Below are 15,399 nucleotides of genomic sequence, written 5' to 3'. Positions count from 1 at the left end.
CGAGGCGACGGTAGGAAACCTGGAAGGAAGGGAAGAGGTTTCCGATCGAAAACCTGAGACAACACTTGAGGTCGAGTGCGAGCCACTGCTGTCAGCAGCACAGTCTTGGGATGACGGAACTCTGGTATTGCCATCTAGAAGTTCATGCAACACAGATGGATCAAAGCTAGAGGACAGACTGGCCCTAGGAGTCTACATTGAAATCCCTGGGACTGAGGTCTGTTTTAGACTGCCAGCCAAACGGTCGGTAGGACGGCGAAAATTCTATGGGGGTCCAGATCGTGAGAAGATGAGGCTTTTACTAAAAGGAAGTAAGAAGGAGGTCAGTACAGTTATTGGTATCATAACGGGACACATAGGACTACGAGCTCACTTATGTAAAATTCATATCCCAGGGAATTGTAAAGCGGACGAGCTTGCGAGACTATAAACTACCTCTCGCATTCCAGGGATACTAGCATCTGTGGGTATGCCTCTAGAGACATGTAGGCTATGTTTTCAGGACCAAGCCCGAAGGACAACGAATGATAGATGGTCACAAAGAGGGGGCTGTGAGCATTCCAAAACTATTTGGCCTTATCTAGACTTGAAGGGGTCTACTGCTTTGCTGTCATTGGCTAGAACAGACGTCTCAGTCATTGTGCCCGTCATGACAGGTCACTGTCTAATCGGAAAACAAGCTGACAGACTGAAGGTTGCCAGTAACGACTTTTGCAGAACCTGTGAGGTCATCAAGAATATGATGTGATGGGGACAAGAAGAATAGACTATAGAACACCTTCTGTGTGTGCGTCCCGCACTGGCAATCAGAAGGAGTTCCACTTTAGGTTCTTATTTCTTTGAGAACCTGTCTGATTTAACGGATGTAAAGATTCGCAAGTTGTTGGGCTTTTCAAAGCGATCTGAATTGTTCAACGGTAGGAACTATAAGGCATATTCCTTCTTCTGTTCCTGTGGTATCACAATGGACGAAAACCTCTTAGTGAGTCTGATGGCAGACTGCCACTTAAACCTAACCTAACCTATATAAAATCGGTGCGGCAAGTGATAGCATGTGTTGGTCATACGGGGAAGATGATGAGACGTTGGAGCATTTTCTTTGTCATTGCCCGGCTTTGGCGTCTAACAGATACCCGCACTTAGGTGGGGACACATTACCAGACATGAACCAGCTTAGGGGAGTGGCATGGAAAACAATGAGGGATTTTGTAAGTAGCACGGAATTCCTAACTTAGATTTTCTCTTTCGAGTTTACTTTTTAGTTTTTAGAGCGCATAAAAAGCCGTTTACTGAAATTTTTGCCAAAATTCTGTTTCTATATATAAAAAAGAAATATATAAAAAAATTTTTGACAATTTTTTCTATGGAAAAGATATATAAAATATTGATAAATTTTTCTTTCCTATCGCTTGCCCATCTAGCCTGTTTGTTTAGGCTATGCTAGGCAAACAATGCTCAAAACAGAAAAAATAAACAAATAGGCAAACCAAATGTTTTTAGAATATAAATGGGAAGGGTTCGCTACTATACTCTGGCAACTTAATCATCGCCTAAAATTGGCACTTGGGTTAATGGGTACGTGTTTCTTTGGTATCTAAGCAATTAATTATCTATTATCATATACTTTATGACGATTACATCTGTAATTCATGTATATGCTCTAAGTTCACATATATGTTGAAAAGGTATTTACACGGGAACATATTAAAGATTCATTTTATTGCTTTGAGATAAAATAAGAATTGTGTGTTGGTTGCAATTATTTCGAATAGACTAAAAATAATACTTTGTGCAATCTTTTCTATAAATTTAAATTGTGTTGTTAAAATATGTTTTTCTTGGCGCATTTTTAAAATTCTTCAAGCTGAAATAGCGCCAAGCTAAAAAAATTTACATAAAATATTAATCATGAAAATATCACTATGCTTGTCATGAAGTGTATGTACAATGCGTTGAATGTTATAGTATCTATCATTTAGTTTTAGAGAAAATGCAATCAAATTTATTTTGCCACAAAAAAATATCAAAAATAAATTGTTTTAGAGAAAATTTAGTTAAAAACTTAATTTTTATATAATTTTTAATTTTATTTCTATCGTGCTTTGCCCTGCATATCTAATATGCCAAGAACATTAATGCGAGTCAAATTTCCCCCGGAAACTTGGTCCCGAAAGTGAATATAAATTTCGTGGTCTAACCCCAAATACCTTTTATTTGAGCCCCATATTGCCATGGTTGGTAAATATGTATGTCCGATTTAGGCGCGTTTTGGGGGATGGGGTGGTCTCCCAGACTCTTAGCTCTGAAAAACTAGGAGCATCGTGTTCTACTCTCAAATACCACTTTTTTAAACCACATATTCCCATATTGCCATTAATTTAAGGGGAGTATATGGGATGGAGAGGACCGTTTTCTACTCTCAAATATCTTTCGTTTGAGCCCCTTATTGCAATAATCAGCATATATTCACATCGTGCTCCACTCTTTTTGAGCTCCAAATTGTCATGGTGTGCAAATACGTTCTATTTGTGGGTTGTTATGGGTGTGGAACGTCCCCTAGACAGTTAGTCCCGAATGCTGATATCAGATTCGAACTCTTCTCCCAAATGCCTTTGAATCCCATATTTTCGTAGGCTGCAAACACGTCCGGTTTGGGTGTTGGTGAGGCCACTCGGTGACTTAGCCACCAAAATTTATATCAGATTTGTATTCTACTCTAAAATATCATTTTGCTATGGTCAGGTAGGGCAGGGACTGCCCGATAGGCTCTTTTTACCCAATATTGATATTAGATTCGTGCTCTTCTCCAAAAGACCTTTCATTTTAGTCACATATTGCTATGATCGGTCAATTTGTCCTCTTTGGTTGGTTTGACATTTGGATATCAGATTCGTATTCTACTCTCAAATATATTTTTTTTTAGCCCCATATTGCCATAGTCAGTTAATAAGTCCTGTTTGGGGGTGTTTTGGGAAAGGGAAGGGCCCCAAGAAACTTGTTCCCGAAAGTGGATATCAAGTTCGTGCTTTACTACCAAATACCTTTTATTTGAGCCCCATATTGCCATGGTTGGTAAATATGTCTGATTTATGGGTGTTTTTGTGGGTTGGCGGCCCCCCAAACACGTGACTCCATATTTGAATATCAGATTCGTATTCCACTCTAAAATACCTTTCGTGTGAATCCCATATTGTCGTGATTGGTCTAAAAATGTATTTGGTGGGTTTAAGGAGTGGGGCGGCCTCCCTTAGGTACCCCATTCGAAATTTGGATGCCAAATTTTTGGTTTTAGGTTCCTAAAAGAGAGCACACAAAATTTCGCTTAAATCGCACCATCCATCTCCGAGATCTGGCGTTTCTGAAATATAGGGTAAGGGGGAGGGTCCGCCCCCTTCATATAACAAAAAATGTAGTACCCTATTTTTACCACAGGATCATTACGCACCATCTGTGAAAATTTTAAGAAAATCGGTTTAGCCCTTTTTGAGTCTATACGGAACAGACAGACAAACAAACCAACACATTTGGATTTATATATTAGAAGACTAGCTGGACAGGGCCCGCAGGGTCCGTTGGGCCTTCTTTCACTCTCGTATTTTATCTGAGCCCTGGGGGTGCTGGTACGGCCTCTAAGATATTTCGCCCCATTGTGGATATTATATTGGTGCTCAACTCCCAAATACCTTTCATTTGAGCCTTATATTGCTATGGTTGGTATATATATAGGGGTGAGGCGGATATAAAATTCGTGCTCTGGTCTCACATACCTTTCATTTGAGTCCCATATTGTCATTATTGGTTTATATTCCATTTGGCTGGCTTTGGAGGTGGGGCGGCCCCCTAGATATCGCATCTTAAATAAGGATGCCAAATTTCTGTTTTTGAGTTTTTATAAACAAACTAAATTTCGCTTAAATCGCCCCACCCATCTCCGAGATTTGGCGTTTTTGAAAATAGGTTAAGGGGAGAGTCCGCTCATAAAAAGCTTGGATGTTGGATCTACTTCATTCTCTTGGATTTGATGGTGGATTGAGGTAGCCAAACTCTTTGCTCCGAAATGGATATTAGACGCACTTAGACCTAAAAAAAATTTCAGCATCGTGCTCTACTCTCAATTTGTTTTTATTTTAGCTCAAATTGCCATTGGTTTAGGGGGAGTTTAAGTGGTGATACGACCCCCAAACACTTGGCCTTAATATTGGATATCAAACTTGTTTTCTACTATCAATTGCCATAGTAGGCACACATGTCTGAAGTAATGTCAGCATCGTGCCAGAGCATGGTTTTGTTTCTTCAAATCCACACTAATTATTTTACTGGTTACTGGTTATCTACATTCAGAATCATATTTCTAGCTACCACTTGGGATACCTTTTTTTTTGGGTAGGACTTGGCAGAACGTTGCCCTCAGATCAGAGATGGTCCGTAAGACGATTTTTTAGGTTTCCGACTGTCAAAAAGTTGTAAAAGTCGAAAACGTCGTATACTTGTATAAAACGTAGAAAAAGTCGCAAACGTCATAAACCTTAATAACTCAGTGCAAAAGTTTGATTTTTAACAAATATTATTGTCACTTATTTGTTGTATATAGAAGAGTTTATATGTAAAAAAATTTCGCAATAAAAGAAATATTAAGTTTTTTTTTTTAAATTTTTGCATTTACATTTTTCACACAATAAATTGGAAATATACGCAAATTTCAAGTCAATTTATAAAGTAACGTTTAAGGATTTTTTTGTGAAGCAAAAAATCATAAATTATTAGTTTTCATCAATTATATTTAGAAATTGCAATTATTTTGTATCCTTTTGCAAAATTATTTGCTTCTCCCGTTTTAATTTGCTTTTTGAAAGCTGTTGTAAACGACATATGTTAAAAATGCATGACATCTGAGGAAGTGTCAAGTGAAATGGTACATGGAGTGTTAATTATGTTATTCAATAACAATACTTAAAAATAACATTACCTATTCAATAAAATACTTAACACGCCATCTTCCATTTCACTTGACATTACCTCACATTAGCATACTTAACACGCCATCTACCATTTCACTTGACACTACCTCAGATGTCATTCATTTTATAACAATATTGGTAAAAATCGTGTAAACCTACGGTAGCTTTTTCTAATTCTGAACTGATTTTTTCCAATTTCAATATTGTTCGTCTCCAGGAGGAAAAAATTACATATGCCAAAATTTTTAGTTAATCAGATCAAAAATTCGACATATTTTCGTTCGAATTTTTTTCTGTCAGAAACCTAGTTTTTTGGCTAGGTTTACGACGTTTTCGACGTATGTAATATACGTCGGAAATGTATGTCATATACGTCACTGTTTCTGACAGGCCATCTCTGCCTCTGATACGGCCTTTCATTTGAGTACAATATATTATCGGTCATCCTTAGTGACAGTTTGGCGTTGTTTTTAGTGGAAAGAGAGGGTCGGTCCCCCCAACGCTCAGACCCAAAAGACAATTTCTTTGAGTCATTTATTGTCCCGATCTACATGTCCTGCCGAACGGTAGAACGTGATTCAGATACTTCAATCCCTATATCAACATTAGATCCGAAATATAATGTCAAAGACCTTTCTTTTATTAGACATATTATCCCGATCGAACTTCACGTCCTATTGAAGAGTATTTAGTGGGTGGGCCAGTCCCAGACTCTGTCCCAATGTGTATACCAGATTCGTAGTCAACTCCCAAAGACCTTTCATTCAATACCCGTATTGTGACGTTGGAGATTCATGTCCGTTTTGGGGGTTTTTAGGGTAGGGGAGGCTTCCCCTTCCAAACACCTTTCATTTAGTACCCATATTGTCCGAATCGGTAAATATGTCCTGTTGAAGGGTTTTGGAAGATGGGATGGGCGCCTCAGATACCAAGCAATATATTTTTATATCAGCATTTTACTCTACTTCTAAATACCTTTGGGCGATGGGGAGGGCCCTCAGACACCCTCAGATTTGTATTCCACTTTTAAATACCTTTCATTCGATACCCATATTGCCCAAAGCGGCTAAAGTGTCCTGTACAATGGAGTTTTTGGGGATGGGGGACCCTCCGAACACGCAGGGTGAAATTTTTATAACAAGTTCATACTCTACTCTTAAATACCTTTCGTTTGATACCCATAGTGTCCCAGTCGTTAAACATGTCCGTTCGGGTGGGTTTTGAGATGGGGCGTCCCCCCAGGTTAGTTTACACCAAAATTTTATACCATTTTCGTGTTTTTTGGGGTGCAATGAGGAGGCATACAAAATTTCGCTTAAATCGGTGCACCCATCTCTCAGATCTGACGGCGTTTTTGAAAATTGAGGTATGGGGGAGGGTCCGCCCACCCTTCGTATATCAAAAAATTTAGTATCCTCCGGAGGCACAAACTCTACCATCTGTGAAAATTGAATGAGAACCGGTTCAGCCGATTTTATACCCACCACCGAAGGATGAAGGTATATACATTCATAAGACGATCTAGCCATGTCCGATAGAGATATTGAGCTGCAATTTTGCACAGATTCTTTTATTGTCCATAAGCAGGTTAAGTTCGAAGATGGGCTATATCGGACTATATCTTCATATAGTCCCCATATAGACCGATCCGCCGATTTAGGGTCTTAGGCTCATAAAAGCCACATTTATTATCCGATTTTGCTGAAATTTGGGACTGTGAGTTGTGTTAGGTCACTCGAAGTTTTTATGCAATTTGGCCCAGATCGGTCCACATTCGGATATAGCTGCCATATAGACCGATCTCTCGATTTAAGGTCTTACGCCCATAAAAGCTGCATTTACTATCCGATTTTGCTGAAATTTGGGACAGTGAGTGGTGTTGGGTCACTCGACATCTTTCTTCAAATTGGCCCAGATCGGTCCAGATTTGAATATAGCTGCCATATAGACCGATCTCTCGATTAAAGGTCTTGCGCCCATAAAAGTTGCATTTATTGTCCAATGTCGTCAAAATTTGGAACAGTGAGTTAAGCTAAGCCCCTCGACATTTTATCTGCAATATGGCACAGATCGGTCCAGATTTGAATATAGCTGCCATATAGACCGATCTCTAGATTTAAGGTTTTGGGGCTATAAAAGGCGCATTTATTGTCCGATTTCGCCGAAATAGTGAGTTGCATTAAGCTTCTCGACATTTTTACTAAAAAGATCAATATGTTGTTATACACAGTTGAACAATGACTTGTATTGGGTTGCCCAAAAAGTAATTGCGGATTTTTCGTATAGTCGGCGTTGACAATTTTTTTCAACGGCTTGTGACTCTGTAATTGCATTCTTGCTTCTGTCAGTTATCAGCTGTTACTTTTAGCTTGCTTTAGAAAAAAAAGTGTAAAAAAAGTATATTTGATTAAAGTTCATTCTAAGTTTTATTAAAAATGCATTTACTTTCTTTTAAAAAATCCGCAATTACTTTTTGGGCAACCCAATACTTATTAGTATTTGGTCCAAATCGGAACATATTTCGATATAGCTGCTATGGGGCATAAGGTATGCATTTTTCACCGGATTTTGACGAAAGGTGGTTTACATATATACCGAGCTGGTGGGTATCCAAAGTTCGGCCCGGTCGAACTTAACGTCTTTTTACTTGTTGAGTCTATACGGAACAGACAAACAAACTAACAAAGAAATAAACAAACAAACACAAATTGTGATAAGATTGATAAATTAATATAATATCTGTCAAAAAATTTTTTATGGATTTTTTTTTTTTTAATTTTGTTTCTATATAAATTTTTGTCAAAATTTTGCCAAAATTTTGTTTCTATAGAAATTTGGGAAATTTGTTTTTCATTTTGTAAATTTTATTTCATTATAAAAATTTAAATATAATATTTTTTCCTTTAAATAATATTTGCCATAGTATCTCGATCCAATCAAATCCACTGTACTTAATGTCATATATATAAGCAATATAAATATTTGGGAACTGCTTTAAATAATCAATTCATTTCTTAATTACGCGACTATATGCAATTTAAGTCATACGTTATAATGTCACATCTGTCGCATCGGTGAAAGCGGAAAATGAAAAAGCTTTCACAATAGAATAGCAGTCTGGCCATATGTCAGCCAATTGCATAGGCACTAGTTTGGGGGTACTTGGTCGCTCATTAGATATTATTTATCTGTCAGACTGTCTGTTTGTCTGTCTGTCCTTCTGTCTGATGATTCTTTTGAATTCGTTTGTGGTGAATACATCATAATCAGTGTCATAACATAAGTGATGACATTCAACACAATAATGACACTAATAACATCCTAGTATGTACACAACGAGGTTCTTGTTTTAGAATATTATTTAGAGTATACGTACAAACTAGGAACCTGTTAGGATTCTAAAAGCAATGGAGAAAGTAAAAGAATATGTTTTTAAATTTAATTGGAATAGTTTTAACTTTAACAGACGCAGAACTACAACCTAGACTTACTTGCATACCAAGGTTGAAGATCGAGCAAATTACTCTCATGTCTTTGGCAAACTTTTCTGAACTTTCTGATAAGTTCTGGCCTCTCGCCCATTTTCATAGTAAAATATATAAAGAGTGAGTGAAATTTATTGTTTCCATATTGCGCTTATCACGTGCATATGAGTGCGGTTAAACAGAAGCGCGAGACCACCATCATCATCGTTGTCAGGTCTATGAAATTTATTTTTGTTTTGATTACTTGGCATTCTTGGATTGTTTAAATACAACTCTTATCATCATTTTGAGTGTTTACCAGTTTGTTTAGTTATATTTTTTTAAAATTCTGATTAACTTTATGTTTTTTTTTTTTTTCCAATTATTATCAATTTTAGCTTTTATAAACTCTTTAATGTTCTGAAGTGATGCATTATAATGTCAAGATTATGGTTTTGATCACCTAAGTATCAATTGACAGTTATCTTTACATTTTCCTAACAATGCGTTACGATTTTACTTTTCCTTAAATGGAACGCTTAGCCATCTTTTCCTGTGAGTAAATAATTAGAAAAATTAGGCTCATTAAAGCGATCGGGCTGGTTCAACGGTAGGAGCTCGAAGGCTTTTCCCTCTTCTCTTCCTATAGTATCATAATGGAGCGAAATGTCTATAATCTAACCCAACCTAATTAATGATAACGCTATTCTAAAACTTCCTGGAAAGGTAACTGTGGCGTTAGGGCATACTTCCCTCATAATAATATTGGGTTGCCCAAAATGTAATTGCGGATTTTTCATATAGTAGGCGTTGACAAATTCTTTCACAGCCTGTGAATCTGTAATTGCATTCTTTCTTCTGTCTGTTATCAGCTGTTACTTTTAGCTTGCTTAAGAAAAAAAGTGTAAAAAAAAGTTTATTTGATTAAAGTTCATTCTAAGTTTTATTAAAAATGCATTTACTTTCTTTTAAAAAATCCGCAATTACTTTTTGGCCAACCCAATAGGTCTTGTCCGATTCAAATTCTAGATCAATGGTTAGCGGGTTATTATTTAAAGCCAAGTCTCAACGCAACATAATGGGGAATTTCACCTTATTGGTTCAGATTTGGTTGGTTAACCCGCTATGCAAACGATATTAAATAGCATAGGAGTCGGAATCAGCCATGTAGAGAGGCCGAAAGGGTCTAAGCCTAGGGTTCTGAATGTTAACCCAGAGAACACTGACATCTGCCTGTTTACGACGAAGATAAAAGTGGGCCAATTAGAGGCGCCAGGTTTCCTCAACAAAATAAGCATTACGTTGTGACGACGAAAGTCATCCGGCTGCGTTTTCGCCCACACCTTATACTAAGAACCATGAACTGAATAATAGCTTTAGGTTAATCAACGAAAGTTGGGTTAATACATTTTTGCCTATTGACAAACAATAGTCGACCTAAGACAGTTTCCCGCCTAACTTCCGATGAGCAGACAACAACAAAATACAAGGACTTGTTAACACCGAAAGTGGTTTACAACTTTTGGGGGAAAATTTTAACAACACAAAACACGGGTCGTTTTCGACAATTTTATTTGCAAAAGTGCAACAACAAAGCAAGGAATTTCAAGTTTTTTGCCTGTTAGGGCAAAGATCATTAAATTTCAGTATGTTTATTTGTTTTTCTTTCGAGACGAGCTCAATGCTCGGCGACTTTCTTTGCAAATGGAAAAGGAAAGCCAGAGATCGTTAGAAGACTTTTCAAACATATTAGGTGCGATGGCTTCAATGCCGTACGTTGATTAAGTTGCATTTGTATTGTATTTATTGCGAAAACGCCTCTATGATACAAATAACCACGCTCGACAACCCTGTCTATTAGCTGTACTTTTCCCAATGCATGTGTTCATGTAATGCCAGATTTTTTGTCTGTAACAATTACACTACTTCCATGGTAGCACATATTTATTACTTTAAAGTGATAAACAATTCGTTTTCAAGTTTTCGACACAAACAAGTTGTTTTTCAAACAAGTACGTGGCAAAGCGCAAGATGGGCGCATATATAAATAGAGTCGCAACGAGTCCTTAGTACAGTCAACCAAGTAGTCACAAGTCGTGTAGACGAGGTGAGCAGAGGGATTTATGAGTGCCTTTCTACCTTAAACATATGAAGGTGTCCCCATTCGTCGCCCAGGGCCAAGTGTAAAAGCCTTTTAGCTTTTTGAATGTGCCGTATATTAGGGTTCGCCTCCTTTCCACTCTCTTGTCACCGCGCCCGAGACCCAGTTTTTATAAAAGGAGTGTCCTCTCTCGACTCTCCGTGGCGTCACTCAGTGAACACGAACAGTGTACTAGGGTGTGCCTTCTAGCCACCATCGTGTCCTAGCCACCGTCTGCCGAACCCCGCTCACAAACCGACTCACCGAGCCTCTCAGCGACCGTATTCCCGAAATATACCCCTAACCTTCTAACTGTAAGACTACATCAAGCAAATAAAAACCATTAAACCAAATTCAAAAGCGTTTCACCACCAGTTCCAGATCAAATAAATTTCTGTGACGAACCTTGCCCCCGGTGAGCTGAATCCCGGAATGGATGCATACCCGATGGATGGATACCTGAGACGATACTTGAGTTCGAGTGCTACACAGTGTCGCCGTTGTTACAGTCTTGGATTGACATCTAGTAGTTTATGCTGCACGGATGAATCAAAGCTAGGTTAGGTTTAAATGGCAGTCTGCCATCAGACTCACTTAGACGTTTTCGGGCGGTTTTTGTATTCAGAAATACGTTCTCCAGGGACTTATTGGCTGTCTGAGAAGATATTTATGCCAATCGTCGCTATGACATTATATCTTAGCAATTCCACCACTTCCATAATTGCAGGGATCTCCGCTTGATACACACAGCTGTGGCCGGTTCTAGATCTTTAGAGTACACCCCAAAGCCCAACTGGTCGTCCAGTTTGAAACCATCCGTATTGAAGTTTTTGTAACTTCTATTACCAGGAATATCGTAGTTCCAACTGGTTCTATCAGGAATAGTAGTACAATACATTTTATCAAAAAGCGGCTCAGGTAAGGTGTAATCCACACTGCCTGAAACATCGGACATTGTATCAAGGATTACTCAGTGTCTGTAGCCGTCACATGGCCAATGAGAAAGCTCCCTTTGCCTCACGGCAGTGGTGGCAGCAATTTGTCTAGCCACAATGTCCTGAGGCATATGATGTAGCATTAAATTCATTGCATTAGATTGTGTCGTCCTCAGTGCGGCTGTGTATAGAACAGAGGGTGGACTTTTGAAGCGCCGTCTAACAGACCACAACACCATATAGCATTATAGGTCTGACAACTGCAGTTAAGACTTTGAAGCGCCGTCTATCAAACCGCAATACCATACAGCATTATAGGTCTGATAACTGCAGTATATACCCAATGCATGACGCGCGGTTTAAACTCCCAACTTTTGCCAATGGCTCTCTTGCAGGTGTATAGGGCAAGAGTTGGCTTTCGTTCCCTTTCCAAAATATTGGATTTGAAGTTCAATTTCTTGTCCAGCAAAACACCCAGGTATTTTGCTATTTCTTTAAATGGAACATTCTCTCCACCCAAGGAGACAGGTTCCATTGTCGGCAACTTGTATCTCCTGCTGAAAAGATCTACTTCTGTCTTGCACGGATTTATATCTAGACCACTTTCGGTACCCCACTTCGCTGTTGCACGTGGAGACTCCTAAGGTATATCTCTTAGAGTGTTGGGAAATTTTCTTCTAACCACAATTGCCACGTCATCATCATACGCGACCACTTTTACACCTATTTCAAAGTCGAGGAGATAGTACACCTCATTGAGGTGTTCCTCTGTTGACCCATATTTTTAGATCCACAGATCCCCAGCCTGCCATAATGCATCGTTTAGTAAGTAAGTTATTAATAAACTTTGTTACGGTAGAATTGATGACTAGAAACTTCAACTTCTTCATGATTGACGTCGGTTTTACATTATTGACAGCACATTCAATATCAAGAACTGCTTCCATTGTATATTCCTTGACAGCGAGAGAACCCTTCTAGGTGTATCAGAACAGTTCTGGGTGTCTCATTGCAGATCCAGAGACAGGTTCCGTTTTCGGCAGCCTGATCATAACACAGTCCAGCAAGCGGAAATCCGGACGATCATGGAATGCGCGAGGTTTTAGTATATAAACGCGAGGGCGTCGGGTGTCAATATCTTTACAGACAGTAAGTTGGCCACTAGGCCTATACTAACCAGGCTGGTAAGATCTCAGACTGTCTTGGAGGGTAAGAAAAGCCTTCTCTGTGGATGGCACGATCTGCATCGTAAGGGGCAACTGAGGACTGTCATCGCAGAGTGACGAGCGCGTAATTTCACTGTGGAAGAATAAAAAGATCAGGAGGACCACGAAAATCCTCTGGGGGTCGAGGCTAAGTAAAGGGTAATTTTTTAGCTATTATCTTTTTGGCAACATTGGTTTAAACAGCCCACGCACGTTTCGTATTTTGTTTCACTGTCAAACATCTTCAGTTTGGTTTATAATTTAACCATTAATCGTCTTACAAACGAATAACGCTTGCAAATTATTGAATTTTATTATCGCGCGCTTCTTCCATTTTATGATCAGCAAATTTTTGGCTCAATGGGTACGTAAATAAGCTGTATTGTCGATTTTTGAATGAAGCTCAGCCAGAAGCCATGGAAAAGCTACCTATGCATCCAGAAAAAGTCACAGTGTGCTGCGGTTTATGGGCTGGTGGCATCATTGGACTTCTTGAAAGATGATGCGAATCGTAATGTAACTGTAAATCTTCCTTTGTACCCGGCTTTCGTGGATAACATACTCTGCACTTATGTGCGGATAAAAACGGATCTCCCGATTTGACATATTTAGCCCATAGAAGCCGCAATTTTTGTCCGATTTGGCTGAAATTTTGCATTTAATGTTCTGTTACGTCTTCCAACAACTGTACCAAGTAAAGTCCAAATCGGTCTATAACCTGATATAGCTCCCATATAAACCGATCTGCCGATTTGACTTCTTGTGTCCTCACAAGCCGGAATTTTTCCGTGTTGTCAGAAATTTTGCACGTGGTGTTCTTTCACGAATCCATGGTGGTGGGTTGCCAAGATTCGGCCCGGTCCGAACTTAAGCCCCTATTACACGGCATGAGAGCTCTTATAACATGTCAATATTTGTATTCACATGTAATTTGAAATTCATCATTCATCCTTTTCACACCTGAATATTATTTTCGTATGACAGTGGTTAAATCATAAATTTGTTAAAACCACTTAATTTTGTGTTTACAAAGAAAAACAGCTGATATCTTTGTGTTTTTGTCAGAAGGAATAGAGCGCGCTCTAAACCAATATATTACATGTGCTATTCAACTTCATGTGCTAAATTTTACATGTCATAAGATACCTACATACCGTGTGATAGAGCCTTCAGAACACTTTAACTTGTGTTTTATTTCTCTTAGTTTTAGTTGACCCCTTTATCAGCCTGCATCGTTACAATCTGGCGGAGCTCCTGGTAGGATATACTTCAACGGCTCCCGTAGGAGCGTTGAAGTATATCGACGATAGTCAATCTACTATCACACTTCACATGTTCCCATGGCTGCCGGTTGTACGTACCGGACTGACCTGATGGATTTCTTCATCACCAAGGGTTGCCGCTTCAGTGTACAACACACTGCTCAGTGTACTACGTGCTTGTTCACCTATGGAGTTTAACCTCCACTTACAAATGTGGCTACAACAACAACATGGGGTTCACCAGATGCCTACAGTCTTTTGGCTGACTGCTGTACCATTGCCGCATTTTTACGTGAGCATGGGGTAGCCTGTTCAGCGACTATTCCTCAAGCCCAATTAAGAAAATGACTCTCCTTATCGATGTGTAGGGTTCTACACACCGAGCATGTTGCCTTTTACTTATACAGTAAAACCTCGATTTTAATCGTTTGTGGAACTAGCAAATCGCGACCTAAATCGAAAAATTCAAATCACTCACCAATTTTATTGGTTGCGTTTCACTATTTTTATACACGTCCATAGCAAAGGTGAAGTTTACGGGAAAAAGGCCAAAAATACCTCCCCAAAACAGCGCCAGGCTCACGAATATGAAGAGTTTTTTTTTTTGGTTTGGGCCCGGGACTTCAATTGACTCTGCAGACCCAAGTAAAATGTCGCAATGTGGTACTCAAACTAAAGAAAATTTTGAGCAGAACACAAATATGGTGAATATGAGTTGTAAGTGGTAATCCTAGAGCTCCAGGGTCTGGAGAATTCTTTACATTGACCAACATTACGATTCCCCGAAGTAAACTGCGAGTACAACTAAAAAAAGTAAATTGACCGATATTTTTAATTGAAACTACTGAGACGACGTTAATCGAAGTTACTAGGAGAAATTTTTTTGATGACGTAAATAGAAACGTCGTTAACTAAACGACTTAAATCGATGTATTGCTGTAAAGCATTGCGTTTTTTTATAAAAACTGGTCATAAAACCTGGTTTGAATCGGCCCACTCATCCCGGATATTTGCGATTTTTGTTCATTGGGATTAGGGCAAGAAAACCCCCTTAATTAACAAAAACCGCAGATATCGCGGGTGGGTGGGTCGATTTAAGTCAGTTTTTTTGGGCACCCTTATTGTAGTTAAAAATACGAATCTGTGCTGAAATTTTTTCTGGGGGGTGCTAAGCCAACCCTCCAGCGGGCTTTTGTACGCTTACGGCCTACCCCCAAAAATGGCCGAAATGAACTTGTAGACCGATCTGGACAATATTGGTGACATATAAAAGGCATTGAGGAGCAGAGTACGAATTTCAAATGCAAATGTTTAGTCAAGTATTTGGAGGGCCGCTCATCGAAATACGATCCCGATTGGACCCAATTCTGTATATATATCTGACAATGTTCGGGTATAGGGTCCTAAGCCCATGCCATGTGCTGTTATTACCGGA

General features: G+C 39.0%; 1 protein-coding gene across 2 annotated transcripts in view; it reads left to right on the top strand.

Moving 5' to 3' along the window:
• LOC106094728 (methylthioribose-1-phosphate isomerase) overlaps positions 1–15,399 on the top strand; it is a 60,386-nt gene that overhangs the window by 29,370 nt on the left and 15,617 nt on the right. The gene's annotated exons all lie outside the window — the stretch shown is intronic.

This window comes from Stomoxys calcitrans, chromosome 2, assembly GCF_963082655.1.
Source record: "Stomoxys calcitrans chromosome 2, idStoCalc2.1, whole genome shotgun sequence".
Lineage (NCBI taxonomy): Eukaryota > Metazoa > Arthropoda > Insecta > Diptera > Muscidae > Stomoxys > Stomoxys calcitrans.
This window is presented reverse-complemented; position numbering and strand designations above follow the sequence as displayed.